General features: G+C 34.3%; 1 non-coding gene across 1 annotated transcript; it reads right to left on the reverse strand.

Annotated features, from left to right (window-relative positions):
- Positions 1–8,139: 8,139 nt before the first annotated feature.
- Positions 8,140–8,211, reverse strand: TRNAP-AGG. Its single transcript has one exon. It is a non-coding gene; the product is annotated as a tRNA-Pro (tRNA).
- Between the last annotated feature and the right edge of the window lie 2,964 nt (positions 8,212–11,175).

An 11,175-nucleotide genomic window follows, 5' to 3' on the forward strand; every position in this document is an offset into this window, starting at 1 on the left:
TGGTGTCACTCTTGTTCCTTTGACATGTATCACATTGAGACAAAAAGAGTAAAACATCCTTTTTGAGGCCTTGCCAATAAAAAATGTTCTTTGCCTCTTTCATATGTAGCTTGAATACCTCCCACAGCAGAATTACGTAGAGAATGTAATATTGCTTGCCTAATATTGCCACCAGTACCAATATAGAGTTTTGTTTGGTACCTCAATATTCCCTCCTTGTAGGTGAAGTTTTCAACACTAGAAGGACTGAGGATAAGTTTAGCCCTGAGCTTTATCATCATCAGTGTAACTGACAAGTACCTCTTGAGACCATGCTGGTGTAGAGGAAGCCAATAAATTACAATGAGATGAATCAGGAGGTCTTCTAGAAAGTGCATCTGCCACTATATTTCCAGCTCCTTTCTTGTATCTGATGACATAATCAAATCCCAACAGTTTGATTAAGTATCTTTGATGTAACGGTGTGGTGATCCTTTGCTCCAAGAAATACTTGATACTTTGATGATCAGTTTGGATTATGAACTTATCTCCTTTTAAGTAACGTCTCCATCTCTGAACTGCTAGGACAATGGCTAGAAAATTCTTTTCATATGTGGATAATGCTCTAGCTCTTGGACCCAATGGTTTGCTAAAGTAAGCAATTGGCTTGCCTTCTTGGAGTAATACAACTCCAAGACATGAGTCACTAGCATCACTTTCAACCACAAATGGCTTAGTGAAGTCATGTAAGGCCAATACTAGAGTTATTGACATGGCCTGCTTGAGTTGCTCAAAAGCTGAAGTGGCTGCTGAAGTCCAAATGAAGGAGTTCTTTTTGAGAATATCAGTAAGTGGTTTACTGATTGCTCCATAATTCCTGAAAAACTTCCTATAGTAGCCTATAACCCCAAGGAATACCCTTAATTCTTTGAGTGTAGAGGGTGTTGTCCAAGTTTGCATACAATAAAGTTTACTTGGATCGTCACAAACACCTGCAGTTGAAATAATATGGCCCAAGTATTCCAGTGAAGGTTGGACAAAACAGCATTTAAAGAGCTTAGCATATAGTTGATGTTTTATGAGCAGGGAGAATGTAAACCTGAGATGCTCCAAGTGCTCAGTCATGCTTTTTTGTATATTAGAATATCATCAAAAAAATACCAGTATAAATTTCCGCAAGGAAGGTTGAAATATCTCATTTATTAAGCTTGAAAAGTGGCTGGGGCATTAGTAAGGCCAAATGGCATCACTTTAAATTCATAATGGCCTTGATGTGTTCTGAAGGCAGTTTTGAAAACGTCTGAGAGATACACTCTGATTTGAAGATATCCAGCTCTTAAGTCAATTCTTGTGAAGACAATAGCTCCATTCAATTCATCGAATAATTCTTTAATAATTGGAATGCGAAACTTGTCCTTGACTGTAATGCTGTTGAGTTTTCTATAGTCAACACAAAATCTCCATGTGTTGTCTTTCTTCTTAACTAGAAGTATAGGTGATGCAAAGGGACTATTGCTTGGATGGATTATGCCAGACTTTAACATTTCTTGAACCAGTTGTTCCACCACACCTTTCTGAATGTAGGGGCACTTGTAAGCTCTAAGGTTTATAGGTGCTGAATTGGGTTGCAAGGGAATTTTATGGTCCAAGTTTCTTTGTGGAGGCAATTGAGTTGGCTCTTTAAAAATATCATCAAACTCATGTAATAAGGGTAAAAGAATATCAGGTGTTGTAGGTGGTGAAGTGGGTGTAGAAATGGAAAATAAGTGCCCACCAAGCCATGAGAAGAGCTAGATAGAAATTTCTTAACAGCTTCACCACTCATTTGAAGTAAATAAGTTTGTTTCCCCACACCTTGGAAGGTGGTTTTCTTACCTTTATACTCAAATGAAATTCTCTGTTTTGAAAAGTTAAAGAGAACATCACCTGATGTCTTGAGCCAGTCTGTATCTAAGACAATATAACATCCTCCCAAAGGTAAAAGTCTTAGATTATCAACAAAAGTATGGCCCTGCATGCTCCATTGTAGTTTTGGACAAATACCATGGATGAGTGTGTGCTCTCCATTTGCAACAGTGACTTTTATTGGTGTAGTTGAATCAATGCTGCACTGGAAGGAAGCAGCCAATGCACTATCAATAAAACTTGTGGTGCTGCCTGAATCAATGAGTATGGAGACTTTGTGACTGTTAAGGACTCCAGGGATTCTAATAGTATCGCCAGTGGCATGGCCAGTCAAAACATGTAATGAAATCTCCATATCATGTTGAACAGGTGAATCTACAACTTCTTCATAGATGTATTACTCCTCTTCAGTCTCATGTGATTCAGAATTTTCAACCTGGAGCATAAAGATATTTTGCTTGCCTTTACAAAAATAACCTTGCCTATACACCTCATCACAATTGTAACATAAACCTTGAGCTCTTTTTTTGTTCATATCTTCCTATGTCAGTTTTTTAATTGTTGTGGTGGTGGGTGTAGGTTTGGAATGGTTGTGAAAGGAAGATTTGGGAGTCATAGGGGAAGATTTAGGAGAAGTAAGAGCTGGCATAGGAGAGAAATTGTTTTATTGGTATGGTTTGGTTTGGCTGAAAGGTGAAGTAAAGGGTTTAATGTAAGATTTAGGAAGGTGGCTAACTGAACTGAGTTTCTGCTCTTGTAGTCTGGCTAATGAGAAAGCAGCAGCTAATGTTTGTGGGTGAAACATAGACTTTCTTATCTCATCCTTTAGGCCACTAAGAAAACTCATTACAAAATAAGTTTCTGTAAGTATAGGGTTCATATCTAGCATTAAGGATTTAAGAGATTCAAATTCCTCATAGTATTCATCAACTGTGGTGGTTTGAACTAATTTATTGAAACTGCCTACAAATTTTTCTTCTATAGGATTCTCGAATCGAGCACATAAGTGCCTGGTCAAATCTGTCCAAGTAATACGTTGTCGATTCACCTGAAAATTGAGAAACCATTTTTCTGCTTTTCCTTCTAAATAAATTGCAGCAATATCAACTTTCTTGTGTTCCTCAATGTCATTCAACTGAAAATATCTTTCGCTCTTCTGTATCCAACCTCTAGGATTAATACCATCAAAATGTGGAAAATCAAGCTTTGGAAGACGGTGAGTATTACCTGAATGAGATCGAAAATGATGGTTATTTTTTGAACCTTCAGGATCTTGCGTATAAGAACCACCTGAATCTTCAGAACGATGATTATTCACTGGCCGAGCTAATAAGGTGATGAGATTTCGATTATTTTCTTGTAATGCCTCTTTGAATCTGGTTTTGACTGTATCGATCTGAGAAGTAAGATCTGTGGAAAGGGATTGGAATTCTGAGCAGAGTTGAGTAGTAGAAGCGGTGTTACCATCGGTTCTATCTGAAACCTCCTTGAGAGTCATCAGAATTTTTTTTTGGGTGGATTGAACGGATCTGATTACAGTTGTTGTATCCCTACAGTAATTTAACCAGCAGAGATGGATAGAATGGTGAAGAATCACCTCTTGAATCAGAGATTCAATCCAAAAATCTGTGCCAGAGGTGCAGCCAAATGTATTTCATTCAAAACAGAATTCAGATAATGAAGGGATAACCCTTCTTACACATTAAGTATCCAATAATTGAACCCTAACTAGACTCAATCGATGACAGACACGTGGCTAGCTATCAACGGTCCACAACACACCCAGTGATAGCCTGTCTGGACTACTAAGGCACACAACTAAATTACTAAGGGCATACTACAGATAGGTTTAGTTGAGAAGGCGATACAACAGTTATGCACATTCGAGTTTATCTCTTTTATATATTTCTAGAAATACAAGTTTAAATATTTAGCTTAACTTCATCATCTACATGACGAGTTTAGTTGTAAATAATTAATTTGTTAGAAACTAAATATTAAGTCAAGATAATCATGCAAAATTTACCTTGAACATCTTACGTTCATTTGATGTCACGTATTGATCAATTAAGTACTTGAAAATTACTTGAAGCTAGTGGTATGTGTACGATTACCATTGTTGTCTCCAAGAATGTTTCAATGATTGAATGAGGTTTTAGAACTACTACCAATGCCTGGAAACATCACAGTATGCGCACCTGGTATGTGAACTGTGAAATACTGGTTCAGGTCTGAAACTCTTGTTCGTGAACTGAGTTTGTGAACGGATTTACCTGTGATGGGTCTAGAACTGTGGTTAGCGAACAAAGTTTGCGAATTGCAAGGTTGGTCAAGGTATGAAACTGTGGTTCGCATACTCAGTTTGCAGACACAGTATATAGGTTCTTAAATCAGTAAGTGTGACATTTCATACTCATGAACTCAGGTTATTTTGCAAACTTAATTTACGAACTTAAGTCCCTGGAACATTAATGAATTAAGGTATGCGAACTTTCTTTGCAAACCGTGGCATTATGTTCATGAATTTTTTCTTGTATATGTACCTTGTACGAATACAAACCAAACCGAATATGATTCAAATTGTTCATGGATATTTCTATGAGATATTGAACATTTGAACAGCTCTCTTAAAACACATTTATATCCATTTAATTATCTTTCATGGTCGATTTATTATCATATTTGATCTAGAAGTGTTATATGAATATGGCTAAAATAAAAGTGTTCATATGGATAACTTCGGTTAACTGTTATTTACCCAACTTGTTATACACGTTTAGGTACAGTCCATCCATATCTAAATATATGTATATTTCATTTGTGTGTATCAATCTAATACCATTTAATAGTGGAGACTAATTTCTTATTTTCTAAGAAGACTTAGCTGGAATCTTAAATCAGGAGTTCATCTAACGGTGAATATCAATTACTTTGTTAATAAGCTATCTTAGCTTTGATTGTAAGCAATCCTGATTTGAAAGACTATATAAGGGAGAACTCTAGCATCTGGGAAACCTAATTCCGACACTTTTGTGTGTCCTAGTTGCAAACTAGATTCTTCTGAAAAACCCTTCTAAGGTTAACGACTTGAATACTTCATTTGGGATTCGTGAAGCCAGGTCCAACTATTTTCTCCGTAGTTGCATACCCTGATCTTACACTTTCTGTCGTATTGAGTTTAATATTCTCTAAATTTGTCTCCTATAGATAAGATATAAAAAGTAATCATAACAGCTATTCGTCTCAGACTCTTGTGACTTCACAATAACTTCTTCTGCAAATCAGTTAAATTATTATGAGGTGACTAATATTTGTAGGATTGCTCTTGGGGAGTATAAGATCGTCTTATTAGTTGAGTTTCTTGTTCACCTTGATTTTATCTAAAGACGGAAATAACAAGCATAATAAACTTATCTATGGGAGATAGATTTGTTTATAAGTCTTCGATTTTGGTTCATATAAACTCTTAGTTGTGGGTGAGATCAGCTAAGGGAATCAAGTGCGTAGGGTCTTACGAGATTCAAGAGGCATAAGGAACGTGACTTTAGATTAATCCGCATGAGACTTGGTTACGGCTCAACTACATTCCAGTTCGAAGTGAACTTGTAGTAGGCTAGAGTCTGTAGAGGCTTAATACAATGTGGTGTTCAAGTCTGGATTAGGTCCCGGTTTTTTTTACATTTGTTGGTTTCTCGTTAACAAAATTTCTGGTGTCTGTCTTATTTCTTTTTTGCATTATATTTTCTTTATATAATTGAAATCACAGGTTGTGTGTAGTTCAATCACAGTTGATAAATATGACCTTGTTTTTTGCATAAGACTTGATTGACAATCAGATATTGGTCTTTGATACCATTCGAGTTATTCTCATAACAATCAGGTTCACGGATCTCTATCTCTTTGATTTATTGATTGCATTGATTGCATTGATAAAGATATAAAAGATCTTTAATCTATTCCTGATTGAGCTCAGCTTGCTGCTCTCATAATTGTATTAGAGTTTATTCCATGCAGATTGCCGAACGAAATAGTTGTGTGTGGTTGTTTTACCCCCTAGTTTCAATTGGTATCAGAGCAGGCAAACACGCTTAGAACTCATAAGTCTGTGTTTGTAGCAATTTGACTATATGGACATAAGTGTTATCTCTATAAACGTACCACCAGTCTTCGATGGTTCAATTACTTATTGTGGGAATTTGCTATGCGTGCCTTTCTACAAGCCCGTGATTTCTAAACGTGGGTTTCATGTTATAAACGGTTATGAGCCTCCCACAATTATTATAGACGGTATAACTGTTGAGAAAAACATAGTGAATTATAGTGAATCCGAATTTAGTGCTACAAAGCATAATTCTGAAGGGTTAAACGCTAGGCCTAAAGATGCTTGGGATATCTTAACAACCGTATTTGAAGGGAATACCTCTGAAAAATAAGCTAGGCTTCAAAACCTAAATTCTGATTGGGAAAACCTTCATATGTCTGATTAAGATTCTTTTGATAATTTTAATCACAAAGTGTTTGAAATTGTTAATACATCTTTTGCATTGGGTAAGACTATTTCTGAAAAGGACATTGTGATGAAAATTCTTATATCTCTACCAGCTAGATATGATTCTAAGAAGCACGCGATTGTTGAAGGTAACAACTTCGAAAAATTTTCCAAAAACTCTCTTGTTGGAAAATTGAAGGTCCTTGATCATGATTAGAATTCAGCCAGAGTATCAGCTTCAATATTGTGACCGATACAAGTGAATCTTTAATTTTTTCATGGGCTGATGAATGTTACACTGATCATGTTGATCTTAATAGATCCTTGATTACACAAAAGATCGAAGATATTGTAAAGAAAATCAAAATATTTGAGAAACGACGTTCTCCATTTGATGCTTCAGATGATTCAACAATACAAGAAGTAAAGTTCATCAGTGATGCGCATACTTTTGAAGCTTGCACAGAAAATTCTGCTCTCTCTGTAGAAACTTCTTTTAACTCAAATTATGATTCAGAAATACGAGTCTGACACTGAGATTTTGGAATTCTTGGATAAAAGTGAAGAGATTTACCGTGAAAATCTTTAACTAAAGAAATCGTTGGAGAAACTTGAATCATTGCTTCAGATGAAGAATCTTGAGTTTGATAAACTTAACGAAGAACTCACCTGAACCTTATCTCTAAAATAATAAGAGATTGATACTCTTAAGTGTAACTTACAAAGGCTGTCTGGAATCTCTGACAAGATCTCAGCAATGTTATTTGGTCAAAAGTCCTTTGGAAACACAAATGGTATTGGGTTCAAAAACAAGACTATGGTCACAAACAATTCCTTTGTACCAGCCGGTTCAGGAAAGGTAGATATAGTATGTTGTGATAAAATGTGGCCAATCATCAAAAAAATAATCCCTCTGTGAATTGCTTGTTTTGTGGAAATAAAAATCATGTTCAAAGTAAGTATTGGAAATTTAATAAGAACAACCAAAGAATTTCCAAGCTTTATAAGGACATAGAGAGAATGAATCTGGCCATAAGAAATCAACATGGAACCTCTAAGAACAAGAAGAAGTCCTGAAGAACAAGAACCAGACGAGGTAAGGAGTCAATTTATACTATAAACCTTGGAACGTCACCTGGTGACACAAGAAGTGAGCACTCCGCTCACTCCATTGCTACTTAACTGTGGTAATATTTGCTTCGTCTTTATTAACTTGAGAATATGAGGATTGCTTCAACGTTGCTCAAGTTCTGTCTAGTTTTTACTTAATTATTTGTTTTATTTAGACTTTCCTTTAAGTGTTCTCGTGAATGGATAATAAGTGAGTTTTTGATGAACCCTTTTCCAATTTTCAAAATTATGCACAAAATTGTGTATTACCCTTATTATCATACACATTATTTTAAAGTCCGCTAAGACTTGTTGTGTATGTCAACATTTCTTGTGTTCTAAACTCCGTTTATTGAGCTAAGAATAAGTTCTTACTTATGTTCAGAATACAAAACAAGGTTTGGAAAAGTTAGGCATGATAAAGAGTGGCCAAGATTTGTCTAGGGAGAAGGTAAATATATGGTCACGATTTATTCTAATTAAACATTATAAGTGTTACAATTAATTTGTCATATTATTAATTTTTCATTTCATCAGAAATATTTCCTTAACTAATTTATCATAACATATTTCCATCAATAAATTTAAGTAAAAAGTATTAATTATTCATAAAACAAAGAAAAATATGGTTTGTACAAAGAAAAACAAACACTTATGGGGCAATCCAAGAATTGAACTCGGGACCTTTCGCACCCTAAGCGAGAATCATACCACTAGACCAATTGCCCGTTGGTAAAAATTATTTCAATATATAATAGTGGTGGTAGTAGTAATGGGTGGTGAAATATATGGAGGGTGTTGGTGAGTGGAGGTGGTAACAATGGTGGTGGTGGAAGAAATTGTGGAGGTGGATGGTTTTAGTGGTGGTGGGTGTTTATTTTTATTTTATTTTTTCTGAAGATAAAAAAAAAAAAAATGACGGTTAACATTGTATTGTGAAAGATGTGGTCGGTTGTTTTTGACACGATTAATAAAGGTAGTTGCTAAATGATACCAAACCATACATAACAAAATAATTATAAACATTGGATCAAATGGTTCCGCTGCTATCTTTGGTAACCGATCATGTAAATCATTGTTTTTAGTATTAAAACAAAAATATTAATTGCAATACAAAAGAGAATATAGCAAAAAAAACATTAGAGAATAAATTAATTGACGACCTAAGTTTGTTCAACTTTATACATGATATTTGCGATTAATCTCCCAACATCCTTTGAGGGATGCGGTGGTTTTGTGGTTCTGACGGGCATTCGCGAGTAGTAATGTACTATGTTGATTTTGTGCCGCTACAAAACGGGTAACACTATAAAGTATAAGATGTGGTTAATCGTCTTAATTCTAAGATAAACTCGATTAAAATATATGATAATTTAAATAAAAAACACTGGGATGTCACATTATATAACAACTACTCTAAAATACATATTTAGTATCAAGATTTCGCCTTTCAACAGATAAATCTATGGTTGTATTGAGATCCCGTAAGTAGTGCTCAAGTTGGCGCTTGGCTTTCTAAATGATGATGAATACACTGAAATAATCCCTCTTGGTTTCTCCAAGAAAAACCGAAACCTTCTCAAAAGAAATAAATTAATCAATCAAACAGCAGTTAGATGGAGCTCCATCACTACCAGTGTAAACTTCTCTGAACTGCTACATATCCAATGAACATTCCACATGTTAATTTGGTGATTTCTTCCTATCATAATTCTTGATAAGGCATGCTATTAAAACTCTAATGGCGATTTTTGAAGGTATTTTCATATTATGAAGTTCTCTTATAAGTGTTGTTTTATGCAAGTATTGGTTCAACTTGGGTTCTTCTATGTTTTTGTATTAAGTTGATGATTTTTTGAATTTGAATACATGTTTAGATAACATAATTTGATATATATATAAGGTATTCTATTTGTAACACCATTGTTATTCTCTTCTTTTTACCCGTTGGCACTCTATAATGATCCCGGATTTGTATACATTATTTGACCAATGTTGGGTTATTTGTTTAATCTAATGGTTGGTTAAACCTTATGTATTTTCTAAAAATTGAAGGTGATAGAAGTTTGTGTCGGATTTTTCTCTGAAACGAATGATATTTCTTCAAAAGGTTAGTTGAATATATATCGACACAGACATCAATATGACTATATATGTTATTTAGTGTTCCAAATTGTTTGAGTAAGACTAGACGTGAGAACGCCACTCATGCACTAATTAGCATAGTTGATGCAAAAAAAAAATTATCCATGAATTTTTTCAATTTGTGCTATCATTTTATGTTATCATTATGATTGAGGAATGATCTTGCAAATGTTCTGATTTACTTTTAGAAGTTTATTTTACATCATGTATATCTCAGTCTTCCAATATTCAAGAGTTCTCCAATTTTATAAACTCTCACATTTGCACAAAAAGAATAGTCTATAGTAAGGAAAAAATTATGGGTCTTGGCTTCACGCCGTAGAGCCTTAGTTATCAATGATTTTGGAACCCGTGAATTGGTAAATGTCATGGAATTGGGTTGGCGGGTTAGGCATATTTATTGTTAGAGAAAATATTTTCTTTGAAATTTAAAATTATGGTTGGATGAGATAGTAAATGAGATAATATCTATTTTGTTTTATTTTTAATTTTCATTATGGGACGATATTGTTACTCTGGCTAAATACTAATTAGAAATAACATGCTTAAGAAAAACAATAAGGTAACTAATCATTTTCCTGGCCAAAATCTTTTTGAATATCAAATCTATTTCCCATGGAAAAATAAAATAAGCCGAACGCAAACAATGTCGAAGGGCTTAATCTCTCTCGTGAGAGTTGAACTCTGTCTATAGGGTTGAAATAACACTCTTGCCCCTTTTCCAAATGTTAAAATTAATTCCTGATAATGAATGATTTATTAATTTTTCATTTCATCATAAATATTTCCTTAATTAATCTATCATAACATATTTGCATCAATAAATTAAAGTAAAAATTATTAATTATTTCTAAAACAAAGAAAATTATGGTTTGTACAAAGACAAACACTTATGGGCAATCCTAGAATTGAACTCGGGACCTCTCGCACCCTAAGCCAGAATCATACCACTAGACCATTTGTCCGTATGTAAAAATTATTTCAATATATAATAGTGGTGGTAGTAGTAATGGGTGGTGAAAGCTATGTCGGGTTTTGGTGAACGGTGGAGGTGGTAACAATAGTGGTGGTGGAAGAAATTGTGGAGGTGTTATTTTTATTTTTTTTCCCTGAAGCAAAAATAAAATAAAAAATGATGGGTAACATGGTATTGTGAAAGATGTAGTTGGTTGTTTTTGACACGATTAATAAAGGTAGGTACTAAATGATACCAAACCATATATAACAAAATGATTATGAACATTGGGTCAAATGGTGCCCCTGCTATATTTGGTAATCGATCATGTGAATCATTGTTTTTAGTATTAAAATAAAATTAATTTCAATACAAAAGAGAATATAGCAAAAAAACATTAGAGAATAAATTATTTAACGACCTAAGTTTGTTCAACTTTATACATGACATTTGCGATTAATCGCCCAATATCCTTCAAGGGATGCAGTGGTTTTGTGGTTCTGACATGCATTCCTGAGTTGTAATATACTATGTTAATTTTGTGCCGCTACAAAACGGGTAGCACTATAAAGTATAAGATGCGGTTGATTTT

The sequence above is a fragment of the Papaver somniferum genome, chromosome 1 (genome assembly GCF_003573695.1).
Source record: "Papaver somniferum cultivar HN1 chromosome 1, ASM357369v1, whole genome shotgun sequence".
Taxonomy (NCBI): Eukaryota; Viridiplantae; Streptophyta; class Magnoliopsida; order Ranunculales; family Papaveraceae; genus Papaver; species Papaver somniferum.